The sequence below is a fragment of the Dendrobium catenatum genome, unplaced genomic scaffold (assembly GCF_001605985.2).
Source record: "Dendrobium catenatum unplaced genomic scaffold, ASM160598v2 fragScaff_scaffold_173, whole genome shotgun sequence".
Lineage (NCBI taxonomy): Eukaryota > Viridiplantae > Streptophyta > Magnoliopsida > Asparagales > Orchidaceae > Dendrobium > Dendrobium catenatum.
This window is the reverse complement of record NW_021318635.1, coordinates 692,520-705,697: the sequence shown is the minus strand read 5'-3', so window position 1 is coordinate 705,697 and position 13,178 is coordinate 692,520. Positions and strand designations below refer to the sequence as shown.

The 13,178-nt window shown below is 34.5% G+C and overlaps 1 pseudogene; it reads left to right on the top strand.

Moving 5' to 3' along the window:
* Nucleotides 1–515: 515 nt before the first annotated feature.
* Nucleotides 516–11,145, top strand: LOC110113072 (annotated as a pseudogene).
* Nucleotides 11,146–13,178: the final 2,033 nt, after the last annotated feature.

Here is a 13,178-nt window from a genome sequence, read left to right as displayed (position 1 = left end):
TATATATAAAGTATTTTAAATTTACATATATTTGAAATCTATTTAATTTTGGGAGATGCATTTCATGAAGTTTTAAACATATATAGACCATTCTTACGAATAACATTCATTGGGGGGGTGCATTATTGGCTGATCGGGTCTTAATCACTAACTTATCACATCGATAAGCGTGCTTCATCATTGTTTTTATCATCTTTTGCATGTGTGGGATGCACGAGAACCTATCCTAGGCCCTCCTAGATCTAAGGACTTAGTGTGTTTACTTTTCTTATGTACTTCCTTTCATGTTATCTAAGAGTTAGTGTTAAATATTGAATTTAAACCTACTCAGCATAGCGACACCCTAAGAAAAATAATTAAGGACCCGTCTAGCAAACTTAGAAAAACTCTATGAGCTAAGGTAGATCCCCGATTTACATGAAACACTCAGCACATAAACTTAGTAATATCATAAAACTCCAAGAAATTTTTAGGAATTCTTAGGAGCCTTTAAACCTCTTAATTAACAAACCCTAATTCTTGCAACTTTCTACTCCATGGTTCTATTTTGTGATCAAAAGTAGTCATTCAGCGCTCAATGTCTCTCTGTTCTAAGGCAATTTCTGGGTGATTTAGGACTCCTCTTCATGCGCTCAATTCTTCGCCTCTTGGCTTGGATTTTTTTTATTGTTTCGATTATTTTTTGGTGCTCTTCTCTACTGGATCTTTTTCTTGCATTGATTTTATTTTTCACTTTGCTTCTTTGAGAGGGGTGATGACATCCCCATCATCATCGAACCCTATTTCTTCCTGTAGTTTTGAGGGAAAAACTCGATCTTTAAAAGAGGCTCTCATTGGATCTTCCTCATCATCTCCAAAATTTAAGTTTGTTCATTCATCTTTTAAGGGCTGTTCAGCTCTTCTTTTTGATGATTTTATGGCGGAACAACTAGCTGCTCCTTATGCCTTAACTTTGGTTGGTAAACTTGTCTTGAGAGGGCCTAATCTTGATGTCATACACAAGTTCTTCATTAATCTTAATCTTTCTGGATCATTTCATGTGGGTTTACTTGACCAAAGGCATGTTGCCATTCAACTGGCCAACGATTTTGACTATAGTCAGATTTTTGCTAGAAGATCGTATTATATTCAAGCGTTTCAAATGCGTTTATTGAAATGGACTCTGAATTTTGACGTTAGGGAGGAATCTCCTATTGATCTGGTTTGGATATTATTTCCTAATTTGCAATTGCATTTTTTTAACCATCAAATTCTATTTGGTATGGCTTCTATCTTCAGTCTTCCGTTACAGACTGACCAAGCTACGACTTCAGTTTTGAAGCCATCAGTTGTTAGGGTGTTTGTTGAATTGGATGTGTCTAAGAAACATTAAAATGAAATTTGGATTGGGTCCAACATCAAAAGTTATTTCCAAAAAATTTAGTTTAAGAATTTACCTATATTTTGTTATTTCTGTAAAATGCACGGGTATGCTTTGAACGAATGTTTTTGGAAACACCCTCACCAGCGTTCTAATAAGAACTCTTTGAAACAATCTAAGGGGGTTATAGGTACTGAAATGGCTCCTATTGAACCTAAGGATGCTCCTCAACCTATTTCGGTTCCTTTGGTGGATATTAACTCTAGGCACTATCCTATGTATGAGAATATGTTGGTGGGAACTGAGATAGATCCTCGTCCTATTTACTTAAATGCTTTTTCTAATACTGTCAATCTGCCTCAAGATCAGGGAGTGGTTTTAAATATTCCTCCTACTGATTGTGAGAAGATTGTGGACCATGCTTTGCATAATGTTGAAACATCGTTTTCTTGCATTATTAACCAGAATATGTCTGACTCTATTGATATTATGATTTCTAATCCATTAATTGTTCAGGAATCCAAGAAGAAAACTAAAGTTGATGATCAATTGGTTGTTATTGAAGGCAATAAGAATGGCATGGCTTTAGAGGATGGAGAATTTATGTATATGAATCAGTGTCTGTTACCTTCTACCTACTTTAAAGAACTTATTATAAAGGCTACTAATAATTGGGAGGATAATTGTAGGTTTATGGAGGATGATTGTCCTAATTTCCACAGGGTTTATTCCAATGATAGTAAGACTCCTTCAACTTCTAATTATAATAGTGATGCTCTTACTGATACTGAGGAGATGCATATTACTGCTAAATGTTTTGCCAAAGATGATAATGATACTAGTTTTATTAAATTTCATAGTAAAAGAGGGCGAAAGCCAAAGCATATCTCTTTGCAACCTCCTAGAAACACTTCTAAAAATACTCGCTTGAATACTTCTCAGTAACATTTCTTTATGTTTAGTACCATTATTTGGAATGTTAGGGGCAATTGTTGTCTGTCTTCTCGGATTCGTGTTAAAAATTTATGTCGTGTGCATAATATTTCTATTATTTTCTTACTTGAACCCATTATCCCTGCTTCTAGGTTTCTTAGTACATCTCATTTCTTAGGTTTTAACCATGCGACTTCAAATGTGGCTAACAAAATCTGGGTTTTTTGGAAAATTCTATTAAAATTGATGTTATTGGAGATTTTAATCAAGTCATGCATTGTAAAATTGAGGCTTTTAATTTTCATTGCTGTGCATCTTTTGTGTATGCTTCCTCTTCCCTTTATATTAAAAAGTTGTTATGGCATCAGCTTACAAATTTTAATAGTATATGTCATTTTCCTTGGTTGGTTGGTGAGGACTTTAATGCTATCACTACCCCTTTTGAATGAATTGGTGGGTCTTCCTCTTCTTATCATTTTATTTCTGATTTTAATAATATAATTTTGCCTTGTAATTTGATTGATATTTGGTTTGTTGGCAATAACTTTACTTGGAATAGGGGTCATTTATGGAAAAGAAAAACTGTGTGCTCTTTAATGATTCTTGGATTAATTCTATTAATTTCACTAATGTGCTGCATCTTTGTAAAACTTTGTTTGATCATTCTCCTATGCTAATCAACATTACGAATAGACATTTTAATGCCTCCTCTCACTTTAGATTCCAAAATATGTAGTTACTTAATGATTCCTTTTTTTTATTATTATTTTAATTATAACTAGCAAGCTTCTTTACATCCTGATAATTCAATTTTTGGAATGAAAAGACTTTGGTTAAAGCTTAAGAGGTTGAAGCAAGTTCTGAATTGGTGGAATCACAATGTTTTCAAAAATATATTTTCTAATATTTTACAAGCTGAACAATGTGTGACTTCTAATGAGATTTATGTCAGAACGATCCTTTTGATGCTAATTTTTCTTTATTAAAGTAGTCTACTTCTTTTTTTTGTTGTTAAAAAAAAAAAAGTAGTCTAAACTTGATTTTTTAAAAATTTTCAACCTCAAGAAGAGCTCTTTTGGAAGTAGAAAGCTGCTGGTAAGCACTTGGTTGAGGGTGATAATAATACTAAGTACTTCCATGCTTTAACTAAAAGAAAAAGGATTAAGAATAATATCAACAACATCCAAAGAGAGGATGGATCCTATTCTGATGCCCCTGTTGAAATTGCTAATTTAGTTGTACTTCATTTTTAAAACCATTTTAATAAAGTTTTCACTCCTATTCAGGTTATGGACCACTCTTTTATTCCAAACCTTTTATCCCTTGAGGAAAATGCTTCTCTTTATAGGCTTCCTTTTGAGGAGGTTAAAGAAACTTTGTTGGGAATGAATAGTGATTCTGTGTTGGGACTTGATGGTTTCACGACTCTTTTTCTTTCAAAAATGTTGGCACATTATTCATAATGATATTTTTTCAACTATTTTGGATTTTTTGCTAGTAATCCTATCCCTAATTTTTTTACTTATACTTCTTTAGTGCTTATTTCTAAAAATAATTCTGTTCAAACTTGAAATGATTTCCATCCTATTAGTCTATATACTTTCTTCAACATATTGGGTTCTAAAATCATTTTGAATCATCTTTCATCGATTTTACCTAAAATTATTTCTCCTTATCAGATGGGTTTTGTGAAAGGTAGGGCTACCACGAAGAATATTCTTGTGGCACAAGAATTAAGTCAAGATTTGGATGTCCGAGTTAGAGGGGGAAATGTGATTTTGAAACTTGATATTGCTAAGGCTTATGACCATATTAATTAGAATTTCATTTACTTTATCCTTGAGCTTTTTTGTTTTAACTCTGTGTTTATTAATCTTATTAAGAATTGTATTGAAAATATTTATTTTTCCATCATTCTTAATGACTGTAATCATGGTTTCTTAAAATCTTCTCATGTCTTAAGGTAGGGAGATCCTATCTCCGCTGCTCTTTTTATTATTGCAGCTGAGTTTATGTCTAGGGGTCTATCTAATTTATTTGAGATTAATCCTGGTCTTTACTTTAGAACTTTGGCAGGTTTCCATATATCCCATTTATGCTTTGCTGATAACTTTATTATTTTTACTAATGTGAGTATTAATAGAATTCATAAAATTATGGAGTTTTCAATATTTTTGAAATGGTTAGTGGCCTTTCTTTCAGTAAAAATAAATGTTGCTTTATTGCTTCTAAGAGGATCTCCAATGAGCATATTTTAGCTATTAAACATGCTACTGGTTTACTCATTCTAACTTACCTATCAAGTATCTTGGTGTTACTTTGTTTAAAGGTAGAAGACAGATTTTTTTATTCGACTATCTTATTACTTCTGTTCATAATAAGCTCTTATCTTGGGACTCATACTTTCTTAGCTTTGGTGGTAGAGTGACTCTGATCAAAAGTGTTCTTTGTGCTTTACCTGTTTATATGTTTCAAACTATTTTTCTTACTCATGCTATTTGCAGTAGGATCCACAAGCTTATTAACAAGTACTTTTGGAAAGGAACTTCCTCTCCTTCTAAAATTACTTGGGCTGCTTTGGAGAAGTTTTGTGGCATATTGGCTGAAGGTGGTCTTGGTTGCAAAAATTTACATGACCTTGCTAAGGCCTTCTCCTTTAAACTTTGGTATAATTTACTCACTAAAGAGAATATGTGGGCTAACTTTATGATCTCTTTATATTATGTGGGAAGCCATATGACTAATATCTCTCCTAAACTTAGGGACTCTAAAGTTTGGAAAATGCTTTGTAAGGTCAAATGGGAGGTGGAGCCCTTTATTTCTTGGGGGCTTGGTGAAGGTAATATTTTTTTTCTGGTAAGATAGATGGTTAGGTAAAGATTCTAGTGACTCTATCCTGAATTCTACTTCTTCTACATCGGTTAAAGTTAATTTTATCTTTAATGAGAGTTGTTGGGACTATGATAAACTTTCTAGTATGACTTTTAACTGTATTATTCACTGTATTTTAAACCTGCCTATTAATACTACTTCCAAAGATATTATTCTATATGACTTATCCAAAGATGGTAGTTTTTACCTTAAGAATGCTTGGCACTCCTTTAGAGATAAAGGCAATATTGATAATATTTTTTCTAAGATCTGGCATAAGAGCATCCCTTCTACGATTTCTGTGTTTGTGTGGAGAGTTTTATATAGATTTATTCCTACGGAGAACAATCTCATTAAAAAAGGTTTCAGTTTAGCTTCCAAGTGTCAATGCTATTTTTACATGGAGAATATGCATCATGTTTTTGTTTCTGGCCCTGTTGTAGTTAGAATGTGGGTTTATTTTGATGATATGTTTCATTTAAATTATTTTAATGGTCACCTTTCCCTTCATTCTATACTTAAGTCTTGGTTTATTGATACTAAAGGTCACCTTCACAATGCTATTCCTTCCCCCATTCTTTGGTTTCTGTGGTTGGAGAGGAATAACTCCATTTTCAATGGTGTGAGAATGAACCATCCTAATGTTATTCAAACGGTGAAGGATAAGATTTTAGCTCTTGTGGCTATTAACTTGCTTACTATTAAGAGTTTTAAAAACTGTTATGGTGTTGGTACTAGTTTAGGGGTTAATTGGCAGAGAGCTCCTTTTGCTCTTAATGTTATCTATTGGAATAAGCCCCCTCTTAATTTCTTTAAATTGAATGTTGATGGTGTTATCACTGATTTCTGTGGCTGGGTGTGGTGGTCTTATTAGGGATAGTAATGGCCATCTTATTATTTCTTTTGCAGGCCCGGGTCATAAAGGTAATGTTGTTACTGCTCTTATTAGGGCCATTTTTATGGTATTCAACTATGCCTCCCTCTTAACATAACTAATTTGTATATTGAAGTTAATTCTGGTGTTAACCTTATTCCTTTTCAGTAAGTGGAGGATGTGTGTTGCAACCTGAATATCTTCTATCATGTTAGGGAAATTAAAAGGTTGTTGTTGTTTTTGAATTCATCTTTTTGCCATATTAGTAAGGATGGTAATTCTTATGCCTCTTGGCTAGCAAATTGTGGTTGTAGTCTTGGTTGCTTTACTGATATTATTCTGTCTACTATTCTTGGCCCTCTTAATGATTTGCTTAACCTAGATGCGTATGGGATTCCTTATGTTAGTACTTAACTATTTTTGTTGTTTATTGCTGTTCTGGTTGGTCTTTTCCTTGGATTTCTATGTTAGCTGGGCTTCTTTATTTTTCTAGCATTCTTGGACTTCTCAGATGGTCTTCTGGAGTATTTTGTTTTTACCTAGTTCTCGTTGGTGCTTTTGTTATGTTGGCTGAAACATTTCTAGCTATCCTATCTTATGTTGGTATTGCCGAATGTTCTATTTCTTTTTGGCTGCTGAGGTGCACTACTGGACTGGTCTTTATTCTTTATTGGATGTGCATCTTTCCTGACTTTGGGGTATTGTTTGTTGCTGTTGTAGCACCTGGTATTCTCATGTTTGGGTTATTGGTGGATGGTATACTGATTTATATCCTTGTTCAGCTAATGTCTTTTTGGATTTTGACTGGAGCAATGATTTTTCTGGTTTTTTTGCTGAAGGTCTATCCCATTGTTGCTCTCCTACCTGGTTGGGTGCTGAGGGTATTGGTGGGGTTATGACTGGGTTTTTATCTTCTATTGGTGGGATTGTTAAGTGCAGATGTTGGTTGTATTATGGTGCTGTCATGTTTTCTGGTAATATGGTTAACCCGACATCTTTTCTGCCCCTTTGTCTCTACTGGGTTGTTGGGGGGAGTTGTGCTTTTCAGAATTATATTCCTGGTGCTTTTGTTTGTTGGGTCTCTATTTTTAGCTGGGTGTGGTGGTCTTCTTTGATTATTCATGCTTGGTTTCTAGCTAACCCGTGTTATGCTATTGGTATTCTTAGGCTAAGTTGGTGGAGATTATCTGTGGTGGTTTTGGCTGGCTCCCCTGGTAGGATTGAGTGGCTTGTGGACTTTGCTAATGAGGCTAAAATTAATGAGAGTATTCTGAGCTCTATTAATCTTAATTCTAAGACTGGCTTTACTTGGAACAATTCTATTTTTTGCTTCTTTTCCACTAGAACCTATTCCTTTTTTTGTTGTTATTTAACTAATATTTTTTTTAGTGTAGCTCTTTCTTTTGCATCTTCTCTTCTTTGTAGGTGGAGCTGATTAGGAATTTCATCAAAATTTTTGACAAAAAGATTGGGCCTTACTGTAATCATACTATCTTTCTTTTTCGGATGCTTGTCTATAGCATTATTAGAATATTACTAGGGTTCCTTGTAATTTTGTGTAGTGGAGACAATTGGATCGTAGGTTTTCTTTTGCTTTATCTTGTAGCTCGTAAGAGCATTAGTGAGCCGATGGTCTCTTATAAGGAATATGTAACCTATTTTTTTATATTAATGCGTAGGACCCTCTGAGGGTTATAATAAAAAAAGAAAGGTTGTGTTTTGTGGTGTCCCAAATTAGTCACCTGAACAATTAACCATATCACATAGTTCCCGTCTGCAAACACGAAGAACTGAAAGACATTTAGTAGATACACAGGTTAATGGAATTGGTATGTTTCGCTTTTAGCAGTGCAGCACATCCACTGAAATCATTGAAGTCCAGTAAGACTCTATCAAAACTGTACCCGAAGAGACATTGAACCTTGAAAGGTTTCTGTTATATATTTGGAGGACTTAAACTGGTAAAAGGCTTTTCATATTAATGGAAGATTGTTAGATATTAAAGTTTCAATATACGGTGCAACTCTCATGGATGAACAATCCAAGGTGCTCATCTTGTATGTTGGTTCATCTCCAACACATATGGATTTAAATATGTGGTACCAGGTTCAAAGGCGTACCAAGGTATTGAGTTTGATGAAGCAGAATGGTTAGTCAAACAAGCACGTTCCTCAAGTTGTTGGTTTTGGTAGAATTTTTCACCCTCGTCAATGCAACCAACCAAGTACTGGCGAAAATTGCAGTCATCCATGGTGTAGAACCCCAATGCTGGCAACATCTCCATATGGTGAAATAGTTTCTTACATGGTAAGAAATGGATTGTTTGGCCCTGATGAAGCTCCCAGATGCTGCCATGACTGCCTATTTTCCATTACAGCTGCATCATTAGTTTGATTTAGACATGGTGATATTTTCCCAGAAAGCATAATTTATGTAATCTCTAATGTAAAACATCCTTTCTTTTAGGGCTGCAAACGAATCGAGCCGAGCTGAGTATGTGAGTGTTCATGTTTGTGTTCATTTAATATCAACCTGTTCAAGTTTAGTTCATGTTAGTTCGATTTTTATTATTTGTGATCATGTTTGGTTCATTTAAATTAATGATTGTTCAGGTTTGGTTCATGTTTAGTTCATGTTCGTTCGTTTAGTGCTTATCAAGCTTTAAACAAACAAACATGAACGAGCTATAAACGACCTCAACTTTTAGATGTTCATTAACTTAACAAACGAGCTTTATCGAGTTTCCTAACAAATGATTACATCGAGCATGTTCGTGAACATATGTAACAAATATTTTTAAGTATCAAACAAACAAGTTCATGAACATATCTATGAACAAACATATTTTATAATAAAAGCAATTTTCTATGTAACAGAGGCAAGAATTTATATTTATTAATTCTATAATCAAATATTAATTATTTGTATCGAGCTTATTCATGAGTTCAAAACAAAACACGAATCGAGGTTAAAGTTGAGCTTGTTCACGAACTTCAAATGATGTTGTTCGCGAACATAAATGAGCCGAACACATTTGTTTTCAAGATTGTTTATTTAAGAATCAAGTACTTAAAGTATTATTCAAGTTTGTTTGTTTAGTTAATTAAACGATCACAAATGAGCTTTAATCGAACCGAACAATGAGTAGCTCGTCGAACATTTGGTTCGCTTGCAGCCCTACTTTCTTTGTTCTTATTAGTTGGGGCAATACTGTCTTTGAAGAGAAAGACAGACCATCAATGTGAAAGTTTGTTAGGGATGTTAAGCCCTATAAAACTGGCCCAAGCTAACCAAGAGGGGGGGTGAATTGGTATTTAAAAAAAAAATTCTTTTCACAAAAAAGTAAAATCACATAAACCAAAATCACACCACAAGAAAAATAATTGCGGAAATTAAAATGCGGAAGAAAGAAATAAGAACACAGAAATTTATAGTGGTTTGGTCAACTTGACCTACGTCCACTCCCGGTGGCGCCCTATGAGTATTGCATTACAATCGTGACTCTCCTTTAGCCCCCACAGCTAGGCGGAGAAGCCTTTACAAAGAACCTCTTTTTGCCACCCCGTCAAGGCAGAGAACCTATCTCCTTTTGCTTCCTCCTGAAGCTGGCAGAGAACCACAATCAGATACTGAATCCTTACCTCTAATGACCCTTCCACGAATGAGAAACTCTAGACGAAGAAGAAGCAGAGCGATCCTTGAAGCAACCCTTGTGAATCCCCTCACAAGCTCTCCCTCATAAGATCCTCTCTCTCTCTCTCTCTCTCTCTCTCTCTCTCTCTCTCTCTCTCTCTCTCTCTTTCTCTCCTCAAGGTCTTCTCAGGTCAAGGCAGCAGTAAAAGATTGTTCAAAAATGTTGAACAAGAGCTCTTAAATAGAAGAGCTTCAAAGGAGCTCATTAATTGTAAGTTGCCGAATATATCGTCCAGGACGAAATGGACATCATCCTGGCCGATCAGTACAAATCCCATGAGATTGGCCAGAGCATCGCCCTGAATGCAAACTGGATGATTGAAAATTGGCTTGATCATCCAGGATGATCGCACGATCGTCCAGGACGATCAGTTCAAATAAAAAGAAAATTGTCCAGAGCATCGCCCTGAATTCAGGCTGTCCGATCCCAATCGTCCAGCACATCGCGCTGAATTTGTGCTGGCCAATATTTATCGTCCCAAAGTAACTAAGGTTTTTGAATAGATCGTCCTGGCCGATACTGCGATCATCTAGGACGATATGATCATATCAATCATCCTTAATTACTTCCTCGATTTCTCTAATTAATTAAGGCATAATTGTGAATATCGTCCAGGCCGATTACCAAAAATTATAGAATACCTTAATTATTTATGGCAGAAATTTCTTTCTGTTTTGAGCTTATTGTCCTGGCCGATACACGTATCGTCCAGGATGATCTGTTAATGACGGCTGCCTTAATTAAGAATCATGAATAGAATATCTGTTTAAACTAGATCGTCCAGGCCGACGTCTTGGCCGATGTGAGTAAAAATAGAAATTCTAAGACTCTCAAATGTGTGTGTTTGTAGGGTTACTTATCATCAGTTTCATTGAACATTACAAATATACTCAAGAAGAGAAAAAGCAAATTACAAAATGACTCAACCCTAACCTACGCAATCTTGAAATGGCTTTGTTTGTTCATCCGATCTTCGATTCCTGAAAAGTTAGAAGTAACAGGCAGTCCAAGAGAATCAATAGTGTTTGTCAATCATCAAAACATAAGTCATAAAAATAGATTTGCAACACAATGAATCTATACTTCTCCTCTACCTACGCTCTTCAAGAAGGGAAACTTTGTGCCGCTTCTGATGATGAGAGTTTGATCTACTTGCTTTACTTCTCTTGCGATGGTGTTTTTAGAAATCTCAATTCAATTGAAGGCATGCTCGAGTGGAAAGAAATGTCATGGTCGAGACGTGTCATACAAAAAAAACTTGGTGAGATCTCAGGTGTGCTGAAATCCTTTGCTGATTATGTGGACAGCTTGTGTGGGACACCTTATCATATGGACTATGACGTTTAACTGAGAAGGTTGAGAAGGGCAATCAATAAAAAAGATCATGGAAAGGACACTGATTTATCAAATTAGATCCTGATGGCTTCATCATGCAAATTCAATTATTATGTTCTGGGCTAAGTTTTATTATGATTGCATGAGTATTCATGCCTTGGAAATTTTCAGATATCAACTTCACTGAGATCATAAAGTATCATCCATTATTTCTTCATGATTTCAACAGTAGGTTATATTTAATGAAGAGTGTTCAAATTGACCATAGTTATCTTCTAGAATTGGAAAAAGGGATGTCCACATGTCATCTTAAGATCCAGAAAGCTTCTCTTCTGTATTGGTGGTCACATTTGGGTTTCATTAGCACCTTCAAATTGTAACTTGCAGTATCTAATTCTTCTTCTTCTTGTTACTATGGTAGATAGATTCTAGATGAGTAAAGGATTATGGCTCAATTTTTTTATTCTTTTAATTACATAATTATTTGTTGGGGTACAGAGGATGTCAATTGTTCTTATTAGCATTTTTGTAATTATAATTTTAGTATTTTTTAACCATAATGGTGATCTTTTTCTATAAATAAAAAATAATAATTTTAGAAAATTCTAATAAATCAATTTTAACTCAAAAAATTGCCCATAATACCTTTAACTCTTCATAATTTAACCCTTAACCTCAATTAATTAGGGCCCATTAATTGGACAATAATATGAATCTTAATTTAACCTCAATTCAAAATCACCTTTTTGCCTAAATTAAATAATTAAAAATTATTAAAAATTACAAATTTTACCCAAATACATGGGAACACCTCTTTAGGTCATTCCTGATCTTTGGGGTTGATTCCAAGAGGTTTGGAGTTGATTTGGATCAAAATCCCTAAAATGGCTTTAATTAAATCAATTTTAATAATTCATCAATTGTCCAATCTTTAAAAATTCATAACTAATTCTAAAAAAATCCAAATTGGACAAACAAAAAGGCATTGAATTCTGATTAAAATATAATATTTATTAAAAATATTAGGTTTTAAGAAATCAAAAGTCTTCAAATACATGACATTTCAAATGTTAGGTACCCAAAGAGAGAAAGAAAGGCCCCCTCTCGGGGAGTTTCTTTCTTGTTTGGGTATCCTTTTGAAGGACAATCTAGAGGAAGATGATCCTAAGAAGGTTATCTGAAGGAATGTGAACCAGAGGAAGAAGACTCACCCGAAGAAGAAGACTTGAAGATGAAATGCCTTATATTTAAGACTTGCGTCATTCAATAGTATTAGAAACCTGGTTATTGTGGTGGGCCATGGCAACCTTTACTTTTATGCAGATCCCAGGTTGTACTTATATGGCACTTGCTATGGACTCTAGACTTTAATTTACTTTATGGATTTATATTGATGTGTTTACTTTGTATGCACAATAGAAATTACATGCTTTTCTAAGTTTCTTTCTTGTATGTGTTTGGCTAGATTTTTGTTAGGCTCTTTATAATAAAAAACTTTTTTACTCGTAATTAATATTCAAAATTTTAATAATAAAATAACTTAGAAATCTAATGACCTAGGGAATAATAGGAATTGTTTGGGTTGCATTCATATTAATGCATTTCCTCTTCCTCCTTGTTACTAGACACTTCCCAGCCTACGGGTAGAGTCTGACTAATCTGGCCTATGAGGATGAGGTGTCAGACCTCGGGAAGCCCAAACTCTTCTAAAAATTTATTTTTATAAGCATTTTTTTAAAATCTAATTTGTATCTGGTTTGGACCTTTCAAACTAGCATGTATTGCATTAGAAATTAATCTAATTAAAACTTTAATTACATTAACTCTAGGATCATTCACCCTATATAAGTCTAAGGCCACTTAGGAAACTCTCTAAATGTTAACCTTATTTCTAAAACACTCAACCTACTTACCCATCTTTCATAAAGATTGTACAGTATGGATTTTACGTGTTTATGTGGTTACCTAGCATTCCTTTTCAAGCAGGATATAAGCCCAGGTGCATTAGCTAGGACACGGCTATTGGTGTTGGGTGTAAAACACTAAACTCACCTTAGATTTAGGGTTCAATACCACTAAATTCGGTGTCTCGTAGTACGCCTCATCGGCAT